Genomic DNA, 14,027 nt, shown 5'->3' with positions numbered 1-14,027 from the left:
CTTAAAATCATTGTCCTGAGATAACTTGTCCTCACACCCCGTCCGGTCATTACTAAAATTCATGCGACCGTATGTTTAATCTAAGTCCTCACTAGGCTTTATAGGTTTGTAAAAGATATGGTTTTTTTTTACCGCCGTTATCTAAGGTCTAAATGTTGTTCTATCGTAGGTCTATCTAATATGAAATATAAGATTTAATGAAGAAAACAATATATTTTTTCCTAATTTATTTAATACGTGAATTAATATATAGCCTTAAATAATTCAGTTACAAACCCAGTAGTTTATGGGTTTTGTTATTTTTTTATATATTTTCTGTCGACAATAAATGATTTGTTAACGGTTATTGCCTTGATCAATCCAAAGATTAATTTGTTCATATTCTTGAACTGAAAGATTTTTCAAACTTGTCCTAATGAAAATTCTTGGAACCTTATGGTAATAGATAATTATTTGCAGGTAGTTCATTTTTTGTGAGAAACTATTTTTTTGAAAAATGACGGTTTTAATGTATCTAGTGACTAAGATGCTTTAAATAATCGTCTATATGTTTCACTACAGTGACAAGACGAAAGTAGAATGTTTATTCTTTATTCCGGTGTTGTCGTGCTTACAGTGTTTCGCTAATTCTGCACCAGCTGTAAATATAACTCACACACTAGGAACTAATGACTTGGATACGTTACTTAGAAAACAAAAAAACAAAAAAGAAACTACCGATTATGCTTGATATAACTTGAAGTAGCTTCTAATTATTCTGTAACTTACACACAAGAAATTGGTAGTATAAACACGAATAATATAATGTAGCTGACATTCAAATGTATACATTTACATATATTCTAAAAATATTAATATAAACATAAGAACTATCCAATACTTAAGAAACAAAAGTAACAATACATATATTTTTAATATATTATCCGTAAAAATGTGTTTTCGAGTTTTAACAATAGATCCATCCGTTAACAGTCTCAAACTTTAATAGAAGGACTCAGCATTTACTTTTATAAAATTTAAATTATAAACTATGGTATTATAAATACATATTTGCTTATAAAAATCTGGCTTGATTTTGTTGGTCTAAACTAGAGATTTTATATATTTCAAGAGGTTAGGGTTTTTGGAATCTAGAAAATCCCAAAAGAATTCGGTTGTTTATATATTTTCTCAATAAAAATGTACATACAAATAGCATAACCATGATCACAATAATTTCTAAAAGGTAATTGTATCCATGTTATCGTCAAGTCATAGATATTTATTGCAAATACTATAGTTTTTTGTTTTGCTTTATTTGTTACGTGCCGTTTTTTTTTAAATTGTTTTTTTTGTTAAGATAAGCTGTATTAGATTTTTTTTTTTCAAATAGAAGAAACGTATTAAAAGTCAATTGTGAGTGTTATATAATTAAATAAATGTAGCGAAAAAAGAATACGTAGCTTTATAAATTGATTTGATATAATTTTTTTTCTATCTGCTGGTAGATCTAAAAGCATTGAACGAATTTTTTTTAAACAACCACATAAATTGCAAATGGAAATGTTTATTATTATTTAAACAAAAAGAAGAAAAACAAAACGAAAAAGGGGCAAAATATGGCATTCACTTTATGATTTTATGCATGCTTGCATTGGTCATCCACATCATTGCTAAAATAGAAAAAATAATCGTAAATGAATTTGTAACAAAGATGCTTAGATATTTTTTTCTATAGAACTTCCCAGTTTATTACAACTCTATATAGACTCTACTTCAGTCTTGTTAAATGAAATGTTTTATGGGAAGTTTACTTGAAAGTAGACAGCACGTCCGTAGTGACTGTGTGCTGATAAAGACATCTTAGCTCAATTTCTTTTTCCTGATAACGACCTCTTAGCTCAAATCTCTGTTTACTTGTTTGCATTTATTTACAATTTCTTTTTGTTTACATTGTTTGAGTTTAGATTTGACAGTTGTTTATATAATGCATTCCAATATAAACACATATTTTTGCTTTTAAATTATTTTTTTCTTACAAATCAAAGTAAAAATAAAATTAAATTAAAAAAAACGTGATTTATTGACGGTGAAAAGATTAATTGGAATGTAAAGTGTTTGTTTTACATTAACATCAAGATTGTAAATGAATAATATAGGGCCAAAATATCTTACCTGTTATTATGGCATTAAATTTTTGTCACTTTCTTTGCTACCAGAACCACAACTATTTTAGGACAAGAAAACACGTTGCCTGATACATTTTTATCTAAATTTTATACAAATAGAAAGTACTTCGGAAGTCAATGAGTTAGTGTTTCTTGAATCCCAAAAATACATACATTAAAACGTGAATGTTGACATTTAAAAAGACAGGTATCAAAATAATATATTCAATTAAAGTTTGAATTTAAAATGTATCTACATGAATTTGTTTTTTCGATCTTAGTTGTTTAAAAAAAAATTGAAGATAACCTACCTCTCTGATATAACAACAAGAGTCGCGAGACATACCAGTAGAAGGAGAACAACGATCTTCAGTTTCATGTTCTGCAACACTCCAAATAATACATTTTGTGTAATTTCTAAAGTATAACTATACAGTTCTGAGTTAATAAACATAATGATACATTATTCATAAAAACAAATATATATATATATATATATATATATATATATATATATATATATATATATATATTTTTATATATATATATATATATATATATATATATATATATATATATATATATATATATAAAGCCACGCAATATTTACTATCACAAACAATTATTTTACATTAATTATATAAAAGTATGAAAAAGTTCCTTAGCGATATACGAACCTTAAAATATATATTGTAAAGTAAGTTAAATTACAGTGCAAACTTGCTTTAAGGAAAACAGTTGGAGTTCTGCAGTTGTTGAGTCAATATATGACTACACTATATATATATATATATATATATATATATATATAAAAAAACATCGTTGTTTACATAGGAGATGGCAAAATGTAATACCATGGTTAAAAAACTTCGAGCGATTTTTACCCTAAAAAATGCATAGATAATATGAAGTCTGTATTGAGGTAAAACTTTCAAGGGAACTTTTTTACCTGCATCGACCTTTAAGCTCAGATGTATATTGTTTTTTTTAATATAGAAAAATACTGGGATCTTGGAGAGATAAATGTGACATATATTTATGTAAATGTGTGTGATTAATGGACTGAATTATTTGTATACGAAATATTCAGGTAAATAGTATCTGAACAAAGGAAGTTCAAGTAATATAAAATCAGCGTTCATTCACCGCCTAATATGAGTCAGATCATCTTCATTTACTACGTTACTGAAACATGAAATGCAATAAAACGATTGCTTTAATGTATTCCGACTTTATAGCATTAAAGTATCTGCCTTGTCATGCAGCATTTGATTGCTCTACCCACCACAGTACAATTTCTTAGCGAGAGAATGAGCGGTGAAAAACTGAAATAGGTAGAATTGCCACGCCTTAAATAAAACATGCATTCACTGTAAATGGAATAAAACTTCAAGTATATTGTACAGCTGCAAAATTCAGAAAACTAATTTGTAATTCAATCGGTAAGAGTATTATAGCTACTCTCTTACGAGCATAATTTGCAATAGCTGGCACTACACTATTGTATTCTCCACTGCTCCGTAGGATTATAAATTAATAATAAGTATATGTGTATTCTACTGCCACGTAAAACGACGTCGCGGACAAGAGTGTTTTTTGTAAAATAGTATTAATGAAATGCGGCAGCTGGTACAAGGCAGAGTTAGTTATCATATAAATCGGACCATTCGAGACAATAATGCTGTTGACTTTATCAATACAATTAGATTATTTGGTACTAAACTAGGTAATACATTGTAAATAGATTCAGGGATATTTCAGTCATCTCTTAAAATGATAGAAGTGAGGTAGTATATTGATAGTGGGTGGGGTATCAGAGGTATTTAGTATTGAGGTACGTTATAGGAAAGTTATGATAGGTGGAGTTTAACGTAAGGTAGGTTTAGGGTATGTTACTACTGGAAGATAAATTAATACAGCCCATGACGCTAGGCTATAACATATCTGGTTTACGCTAAAGTCATTACATGTTATAGCGATAGTTAAAGCAATTTGTCTTAACGCTAATCTATTACTTATCTTGGCTCAACAAATTAAGTAATACAATAGTGTTTACGTTAAACTGTGTTTTAAATCAGTCTTCAATTTCTTTTTTATTTCTAGTGTCAGTAGAACGTCCTTGAGTTCACCTAGCTATAATCGTTAATTAAACTATGCAAGGGAATACAATGGCGTCATATTACTTGCACAACCATCCCTTCACATAGGGTCGTTTAAAAACAAATGAACTCAATTGTATATAAACGATGGATCATTAAGTCTCAAAGGGAACTAACTGTAGTGATGTAGCACAATGTGGGAAGGCGTCAGGACTCCCGTAAACATAGCTTATAAACACCAACAAAATGATTTCAAGTTAGACAACAAAGTTAGACAACAGTAGAAGTTTTAATCTTCTTCCTTTACCTCGTTCTCCTCTAACACCAACCGTCACTTCCCACACCAACCTTTAACATTCCCACGTTCATCCCTACACACCTCCATTCTCCGGCTCACAACATAGCCGCTGTCACTCCACCAGTCGCTTCCCCTGTTACCCTCGCTCACTCCGTACAACATACACGTCAGCACACCCGCTATCATTCGATGGTTTATCAATACATTTTATAACGAGTTGATCACGGTATCACTATCAGAAAGTAGACCTATAGTCTCATAGAATTCAAAATCTCCTACCTGAAAATTACAAGATATTCGGTTTCATATTTAAGCAATTAGGACCCGGACTTGTTCGCTTACAGAATTACTTCTTATTTGTTTCTTACCTATTAGCAAAATGGTTTTCACTCTATTAAGAATTAGTATTCGTATCTTACGCCTCAAGGTGATTTTAAGGTGATTTTACTATAAAATGCGGGACATAGTTTTTAGAAATCCTACAAGAGAAGCAATTATTTGCGGTTTATCAGATGTTACGCCTACTTTTCGTTAATTCATGTACTTTTAATGCACCAAATGTATGTTTGCGTAATCTAAATATGTATGTGTCTTCTAAACACGGATTTGAAATTGCAGATCTGAAAAACTACTAACACGTCTGTTACTGTATACACTCTTCTACAATTATACCAGAGTTGTGTTGTAGTTTCTAAATAACAGAGTAAAATTTTCATTTAGTTTAAATTTAACATTCTGAAAAATAACAGCTACAAAAAAAAATGATTAACAGGAAGAAATTTTAAAACATTGCATAGTGTGTAAATAAGTAAATATGCTAAGTTGGAAGCAAAATACAGCGACAAATAAATCTTAAACACAGACATTTCTACACAGACATTTGCAAGGAATATGGAAGAATGTTTAGGCGACAACATAGTATATATGTTATATGCGTATCTAGATAACGCTAAAGCCATTACTCATTAGGGCTAATCTTATCGCATATATGGGGAACCGCTAAATCTATTAGTCATCTTATTATACTTCTTAAACCTAACTTTTTGCAGCCGAGTTTACCTTTAATTAAAAACAAATAGTCTTGTTATTAAAACAAAAATATGATATTGATTACATTTAGGAGACGCCGGGTGAGTAAACTGTAGTTTGCTAAATAGAAAAGACATGAGGTCGAACCACTTGGAAGATATGGTAAGATAGCCAGGAACAACAACCAGCTGGGAGAGAAAGTTTAAAGTCACAAAACAGCATTCTTGTTGTGTTTTTTTCTGCAAAGGACAATCAATGTTTTGAAAGCAATTTTTTTTAAAGATGGCTGAACATGGACATGGCGGACTATACAGCGCACAACATTTTGACACGTAATACTTAATTGTGTTACTGGAAATTCCGCCCAGCATAAAAATTGACTTGACTTCTCTGCTCTTCGTGAAACATATGGCCTGAATCATACCTCTTCATTTTTTCTGTGAACTTAGCGATCGCCCAATACATCCCGGAGCATAACAATGTCGAACGGAAAATAATAAACATAAAAACAAAAAAAGCATTGATATTATTTTATTTTTAAACTAAACAAAAGTGTTTTAAACTCAACTAAAATATAAAATCAGCTAATTTTATTTTCCATTCAAGCAGGGAATGTTTTAAGTTTTGAAAGAATCAATCAGGCTGTTGACAAAGCACTACAAACAAACTACATCACTAGTGCCTCATCAACAAAAGCAGTTCATTAATTTATTTAATATTTCAGAACTTTTATTAAATCTAATAATGTAAGTAAAAGAAAAAAACAAATAACTGTGAGCAATGAATGTGTCCGCAACAAGTATAGGGAATTTCGCAAGACTCATTATGCTTATGGCAACAACGGTTTGAGAGAAGAAAATATGAAGCGTAATATGTTTTAGTTGTATAACCAGAATAAAATCGTCTTTGGGTTAATCGATGTGTGTCTATACATGCCTGTACCACAATGACGATAAAATCAAGTTATATTTACACCTAAGAATTAGATATGTTCTTACAATTATTAAATCACTATAATTCAATATTTTACTGTATAAACATGTATCAAAGTAAGGTGCTTTGATAAAACACTGAATAAATATTTTATCTAAATGATTTTGAATACAGTCGTATTTAAAGAGGTAGACCCGATTAAAGAGTGTAGATGAGATAAAAAAATTATGTGGTACTGTAAGTCAGGTAGTGTAGGTAGTAGTTTTGATTTGCAATTGTGTCTGTCTGTATCTGTCAAACTATTACTTGAGTAGGCTAAAGTTTCAGTTATGTTGACGAAATTTGATATACAAGCGCTCTGTTCATTTTTTTTAGTTCTACATCAACTTTTGAGCGATTTCCGGAAACAGGAAGTAATACTTACTCTAATTTCGATTTATGAAATCTCCCATAGCTTGCGTAAGCTAGGTAGACAAAATTTCAAATATAAGAATAACATTATTTGTGAAGGTTTTATCAAATTTCAAACGACTTTCTGTAACTTTCTTCATTTAGCTAAACTTCTTGCACATTTGAGTGCTCATTAAAGTCTGGCTTAGCTGTTAATGAACTGATATTATGCTTTTACGCTCCGACAAGCAGACCTGGACTAAAATAACTGAGGGTGTAAATAATTTACTGTAAACGTGAGTTTAATATAAATATTTTTTTAAAGAACAAGCTGACACACGATTGTAAAGTATTGCTCGTGCTATTTAACAGGGTAAGATGTAGACACGATTAAAGAGTGTAGTTGAGATAAAAAGCGTATGTGGGTTATTTTGTAACAGTAAAGTTGAGTCTCACTTTGAGGGTTGTCTATACTTTAAGAGAATGTAGATGACATAAAAAAAATGTAAGAAGAAAGTTAAGTCTATACTTTAAAAGTGTGTAGATGATATTTAAGAGATAGTCTTATGTAATACTGGCAGTGATTGCAAAACGTACAGACATGATTGGCTTAGCTATTCGTAAAATTTTAAGGATTTTCTATTTTCCAATCATTCTACATGTAATATGTATTAACAAGGGGCGTAAAATTATTTTATTTTAAAATAAAGTTTCAGACGGGTGATAGCATCACGTGCTTAAGTCCACCAAGTTCTGATGGGTACCTGAAATAAATGACATGATTCTGGTGTGGACACTCAATGATTTAAACATTTTAAAAACACGTATAGGCCTCAGCTTTGAGTGAACGTTAATATCAGGTGTACAGTCCAGGTATGGCCTTCTTTAAATAGACACTTGTGGAAATCCAACTTTTTGTGGGCCTCGAAGTAGAGTAGTAAACTCCAACCAAATGTCAAATTTTTGACTGAATCAGGCCGCCGAAAATGCTATTTTGAAACACTACATGTTGATCTCTTATTCATCCATAGGCTCTCACCAGGCTTTATTTCCCCCACAAACAGACGCTGAACATCGTCCTACCGTCTGGTACCCGGCTAGGTCGAGGAGCAGAGGTCGGAAACTTCAACAGGCCTAAACTAAACAGTCATATATTTAGTACTGCTGACGTAGCGGAAAGATATCGCCTCTCTGTGTTTTGTTAGTGTGTGTGTCGTGGTAGTGGGTGGGGGGAGGGGGGGGGCTACATATAATCATGCTAAAAATGAGTACATATTGGTTAGATATTAGGGGATCGGCGTGGTCAAGGCGGTAAAGCTCATGGTTGCTAAAATGAAATATATCAATTTCGAACCCTCGTGCAGATGAGGGACATCTACTCTTCAAGGAGAGACAACTCCAAAGTCAAACATCTGCTGCCTTGTAGTGTTTTCGTGGTTGCACAAAAGCTAAGGAAACAAATCAAAAATGAAAAGTAGGCTGAAATCGAAGTCGATGGCCTCAACAATGCATACACAGTTGACAATTATACTTGATTGTGTTGGAGGGGATCCCTCCCAACACTAAAATTAATAACGAAGAAGAAGAGAAGAAGAAGGTTATATATTTGTATTTGATTTACCGCTCATGTTACATAATTATAGCTTTTTAAATTAGCACTTTTGTAAATATCTGTGTCGAATGATCCCATAAGTTATAAGAATGCATTATATCTTGAATAGTATGCTATTTAGGATGTATATATATATATATATATATATATATATATATATATATATATATATATATATATATATATATATATATATAATATATATATATATATATATATATATATATAATATATAATATATATCTGTATTTTAATATCAGGTGCCCCCGAAAAACTTTTTAGACCGGGTCTCCGCCCAAGCTCAATCTGCCCCTGCCGACTCCCTTCCAAACTCACGCATATTCATCATTTCCTGGACAAATCTTTTATACTCCATTGATGTATAAATGTGCGATATACTTTAACTTACACATACCTCTCTTAATACCTACATTCTAATAATACGCGCAGAAATCAGACATTACAGTAGTGTGACATCTTGCTTTTAATTAACCTACACCTTTAACCTCAGCTGCAGTTTACTTAATACGGCATGTAATTTCATTTAAGATGAATTTATAACTGCTGGTAGAACGACGCGTGTTTAAATATATTTATATGACGGTCACGGGTCAAGGCTTCACCTTAAACTTAGATGGCTGGTCAGTCGGACTAGCTTGATTCTAGGTTTAATATCTAGGCTATAATAATACAATAAATAATAAAAAGCTTTTAGCCTTAGCTTTAATGATATTTGTTGTTTGTTTCTATTCGGTTTCCACACTATCATTAATTATCGAATTCGATAATACATTCGATAAATTGACTTACACATTTGTTAAATGTATGTTAGGTCGATTGGAGTCACTTGATTTTAGATTACACAATCAATATATCAAATTGAGTTTTTACTGTATTATGCCAGGCCTTAAATATTTTATTTTACTATTTGTTTCTCATAATTGGAATATGTTAAATAAGGATTGACCTCACTAAGAAAATGGACAGAGGGAAATCTAAATGCACGCAAATGGCTCTAAATCATTGCATTTTTGTTAGTTTGGAGCTTCCGCCGGATAATCATTGTGACACTGGTTTAGGTTGAGTGAATCACGGGTTTTCTCTTATGCTTCGACACGCTCGCGTTGCACTAGAGGCATATACATATCCACACCAAAGCGACCCATACACGAGGTGTGTGATGAAAGAATATCCAGACCACCTTAAACCTAATCCACAACACGTGCTGCAACCACACTTGGTAGCGTTGGGCGCTATGCTAATAACTAATTTTTAAAAACCAATGTTAAGTACATTTCGGTATAACAATCCTCTGTCTGGTTTGCTACTTACACTATTGATTAGAAGTATTATGTTCAGGTTTTAAATCGAAGTAGCTTCTATACTTCTAAATTTCATTACCACCTCCATTCTTTGTTGCCACGTATACAAAATAGAAAATACATACATGTAAACGTACTTTATTTGAATTTGATTGATGACTAAGCTTATTTACACCAACCAATAGGAATCCCCCACGTTTTGATTAACAAAAATATAAAGCGTGTTTGGACAGAAACAACCCAACTATATATCTTAAACCATTTTCTTGAAAGCAGTTTAATTCTACTCTGTAATTTAACTTAGATATGTATAGTTGAATTTTTTTTAGATGTTACTTTTTAAAATTAATTAAGTTTCATATAATGTTTAATAAAAATGTGAAAGTAATTTAAACTAAAATGTGTAATACGTGTATTTACAGTTTTTTTAGATAAAGAAAAAATATTTAAGTATATGATATATTATTATTGTTTTTATGAATAAAAAACAACATGCTTAGAAACACAGAACTATTAGTTTTTTTGTAAGAAATAACAACAGTAAATGATATTTCTTGCAGCTCATAAAAATGAAGACTGTAGTTCTAGTTCTTCTGGTATGTCTTGCAAGTCTCGTAGCTGTATCAGAAGGGTAAGTTATCTTTAAGTTTCTTCTTCAAATATGATTTTTAACACAATCTTTAAAAAAGAATTCTCAAAGTTTAATCCTTTAGTACCTTACTTTCATACATTTAGTTTACAAAAAAATATTAAATTCTCGTTATTTAATATTTGTGAGAAAATATAAAATTCTTACATGTAAATATTGTTTGATTTTATCATCCTGACGGATCAAGTATAATACAAAATCAATATATGCAAAGACGAATTGTACTCTGATTATACAACCAAAATAATTCACGCTTCATGTTTTCTTCTTTCAAAATAGTTGTTGTAAAACGATGAATGGTCTATGCAGTAATACAGAGATTTGCTGCAGCAAATTAACTTGCGAACAGTTGGTTTTTTTTAATTATTATCAAACTTACGTAAACTAAAATAACAATTTTTTTCATTATTAAATGTACGTAAACTAAAATGATATATTAAATTAAAATTCTTAACTGCCTTTATTGATTTTATAGATTGTATTTTTTTTTGTAATGTGTCAACAGTGCAACTAAACTATTACAAAAATAAAACAATCCTTGCACAAAAGGAAAATAAAATTAGCTGCTTTACATCTCTTATATTTAAAAGCTGCAATTTACTTAAAGAAAAAAAATGGCAGAATATTAAAGAAGTCTAAACCGTTGAGAAATTAATTTAAATAGTTCAACAGTATATGAGATATCAGCTGTATAACAACAAAAAGTCATCATTGACGCATTGTCCGTCTATCAATTAGGCTCTCTTAAAATATTACATTAACAAGACTTAAGTATAGACAGCTAGACTAGTAAAGCCAAACGTGCCATACCTAAACAGACAAGGGCTAATATACTATAAACTTATCATAAAACGTGTTTAAATTTAAATATATATGCTCATTACCCATTTATCTATACATTTCAGAGATGAAAAGGACCCCGGCACAAAAGTATGCAAGCCAGTACCGGGAAAAGAGTATGATCAAGAATTTTTTTTTTAAATATTGCTTTTAAGTTGGTTTTTTTTAGTATAACCTTTTTTGTAATTGCTGTATACTTTTGTTTTGTTGCTTGTTGGGTTTTTTTCATAAAAAATGTCATAAAATCGTTGCTTCTTAATTATTTTTTTTTAATTGTTTTTTTAATAATACAAAATAAATGCGTTTGCTTGGTACTACTATTATGTTCATCATATTAATTATGTCTCTGTTTTCATTATAGGTAAATCAATTATAAGAAGAAGATCCAGTACAAAATAAAAATGTGTAATAGACAATTGTTTTGTTTTTCTAATTTATTTGAATTCCTCAGTGTGCTAATTTGTTCTGGATGTGCTAATTTAAATTTAACAAACAAATATCCGGTTTATTACAAGTCGAAAAACCTTAACTAAATTTGTCGTCTAAATCAAAGCAATTTAGACTAGGACACTTAAGGTTATGGACAATTTATAGACAGGCAGATAGTATGGTGTTGACATAATATGTATGATGTTTAATAGGCAGCTATTTTGAGCATCAGACTTAAAGTAGAGAGGACGGAGAAGGAAGGGGGGGACTTAAATTGTTATGATAGATATGGACATAAAACAAAATAGAATATATATGATTTTATGCCTATAAGAAAACATAAAGTCACACATAAATAAATAAATGTACTGTTTAATTATAACGATACCAACTTAATATAAAAACCTATCGTGAGGAAGGTCACAGCCACATTCTAACGAGAAAAATTTATTTATCTCAAAATGTAATACAATAATAAAATATGTTATCTACTTGCAATTACTCAACGGGCTGAGAGAGTTTTGAAAGTAATCGCACAATTGCATTTGCTGGTACAAGCTTGAAAATGATGTCACAGAGAATGGGTTTCCTGATACGTAATGGGTTTCCTGGCGACTTAATCAAATCAATTAGGTTATATTGGTACTTTATTGGGTATAGTATGTTGAAACATATTTGGACGTATGAAGACGTGGATTTAAATGTGTACAATATTGGTAAGAGTGTGCAGTGATTGGTCGCGTTTTGAGAGAGTAATATAAGTCTATAACAGAAGTCAAGCAAAGCTAAACCAATTACAGTTTTGACCTTAAGATTTAGTTAATACACATCTGAATAATCACTAACGCTATTAGCGATTTGCAGTGGTTTGCAGTGGTAGTCTAAATATAAATATATAATTAATCAGGGGATACAATCCAATGGGCTTAACCGATTCAAAGTTTTATGGATTACCTTTAAATTGATTAACTACTGATATTTTTAGCTCTTGCTGAAAACATCGAGGTTGGGTAATTGATCTTGGGGTAATGATACAAGGTAAGCAATCTCATGTTCCCGTTTTAACCCGAACCTACATTGTTGTGTAACATTACGTCACATATCCATAGGCTTAAACACATGTGTATAATTGTTTGGTGTTGCAACACCCATCGGCCACCTCTCAACATAAACACACTCAAAAATACTACGATCAATTTATTACGAAAAAAAAAAACGGAATTTCTTTTTTAAAAATATAGCGGAATCGCGTCTTTTTTTTAGAGAATGATGATACAATCTCATTATATGTTTTAAAATAGAAATACATTACAGCGTATTTTTTAATTACCATTCCCTATAGTTGGACTTTTTGCTAATCAAAAGCTATAGCTCAATACGACCTAATAGATATTTATAATTTTGAATGAGTCGTTATTTGTGTTAGTGGTACTACGAGATAGGGAACTTGATGTGGTACTTCAAGATTGTGGAGTTTAAGTGGTACTTCAAGAAAGGGGAGTTTAAGTGGTACTTCAAGATAGGGGAGTAGAAGTGGTACTTCGAGATAGGGGTGTTTAAGTGCTACTTCAAGGTCAGTAAGTTAAGAGTGTATGCTATAAATAAATATCATTTAGTGGATTTCATTGATTGATTTACTTTAACAAGCTATGTCTGACTAACAGACATATATTAACACACATAGACGTGAATGTAAGCTCTAGAAAAAGATTCCAAGCAACAGGGGCCATTTAAATTGTGTTCTTATCAAATAATCAAACACAAAAAAACACGAACAATGTTTTGAAAGTTCGGCTGTCTCTAAAATACTTTACTGGTGAGGTTGACGATAGCATTGTGAACGTGCTGAATCTCTAGAAAATAAAAAAAAATTAAAACGATTAATTAAGGTGATTAAAAATTCGCACTTTTCCCATTTCCTGACATTTTGTCGGTCAAGCCGCAATAGTATTATGCGAATGTATGAAGACTTTCGGTCAAGCCGAAATGGTATTATGCGAATGTATGAAGACTTTCGGTCAAGCCGAAATGGTATTATGCGAATGTATGAAGACTTTCGGTCAAGCCGAAATGGTATTATGCGAATGTATGAAGACTTTCGGTCAAGCCTAAATGGTATTATGCGAATGTATGAAGACTTTCGGTCAAGCCGCAATGGTATTAAACTAATGTGTGAAGACTTTCGGTCAAGCCACAATGGTATTATGCGAATGTGCTAAGACTTTCGGTCAAGCCGCAATGGTATTATGCGAATGCGTGAAAACTTTCGGTCAAGCCGC

At 31.1% G+C, this 14,027-nt stretch overlaps 2 long non-coding RNA genes across 3 annotated transcripts; one reads left to right on the top strand and one right to left on the bottom strand.

Annotated features, from left to right (window-relative positions):
* Positions 1 to 1,530: 1,530 nt before the first annotated feature.
* LOC131953948 (uncharacterized) lies at positions 1,531 to 2,933 on the bottom strand. 2 transcript variants are annotated; one of them, XR_009388714.1, is made up of 4 exons: positions 2,825 to 2,933; positions 2,459 to 2,529; positions 2,155 to 2,206; positions 1,531 to 1,652 (listed from the first exon to the last, which is right to left on the bottom strand). It is a non-coding gene; the product is annotated as an uncharacterized LOC131953948 (long non-coding RNA). The 2 variants fall into 2 exon arrangements; XR_009388715.1 differs by lacking the exons at positions 1,531 to 1,652; positions 2,155 to 2,206 and adding an exon at positions 2,230 to 2,248.
* Positions 2,934 to 10,028: 7,095 nt separating this feature from the next.
* Positions 10,029 to 11,735, top strand: LOC131953947 (uncharacterized). The gene is made up of 5 exons (XR_009388713.1): positions 10,029 to 10,138; positions 10,391 to 10,461; positions 10,759 to 10,827; positions 11,385 to 11,435; positions 11,681 to 11,735. It is a non-coding gene; the product is annotated as an uncharacterized LOC131953947 (long non-coding RNA).
* Positions 11,736 to 14,027: the final 2,292 nt, after the last annotated feature.

The sequence above is a fragment of the Physella acuta genome, unplaced genomic scaffold (assembly GCF_028476545.2).
Source record: "Physella acuta isolate Inbredline_101_S28 unplaced genomic scaffold, ASM2847654v3 ptg000966l, whole genome shotgun sequence".
In the NCBI taxonomy this organism is placed as follows: domain Eukaryota; kingdom Metazoa; phylum Mollusca; class Gastropoda; family Physidae; genus Physella; species Physella acuta.
The sequence above is the reverse complement of the archived record's forward strand: the minus strand, read 5'-3'. Positions and strand labels throughout refer to the sequence as shown.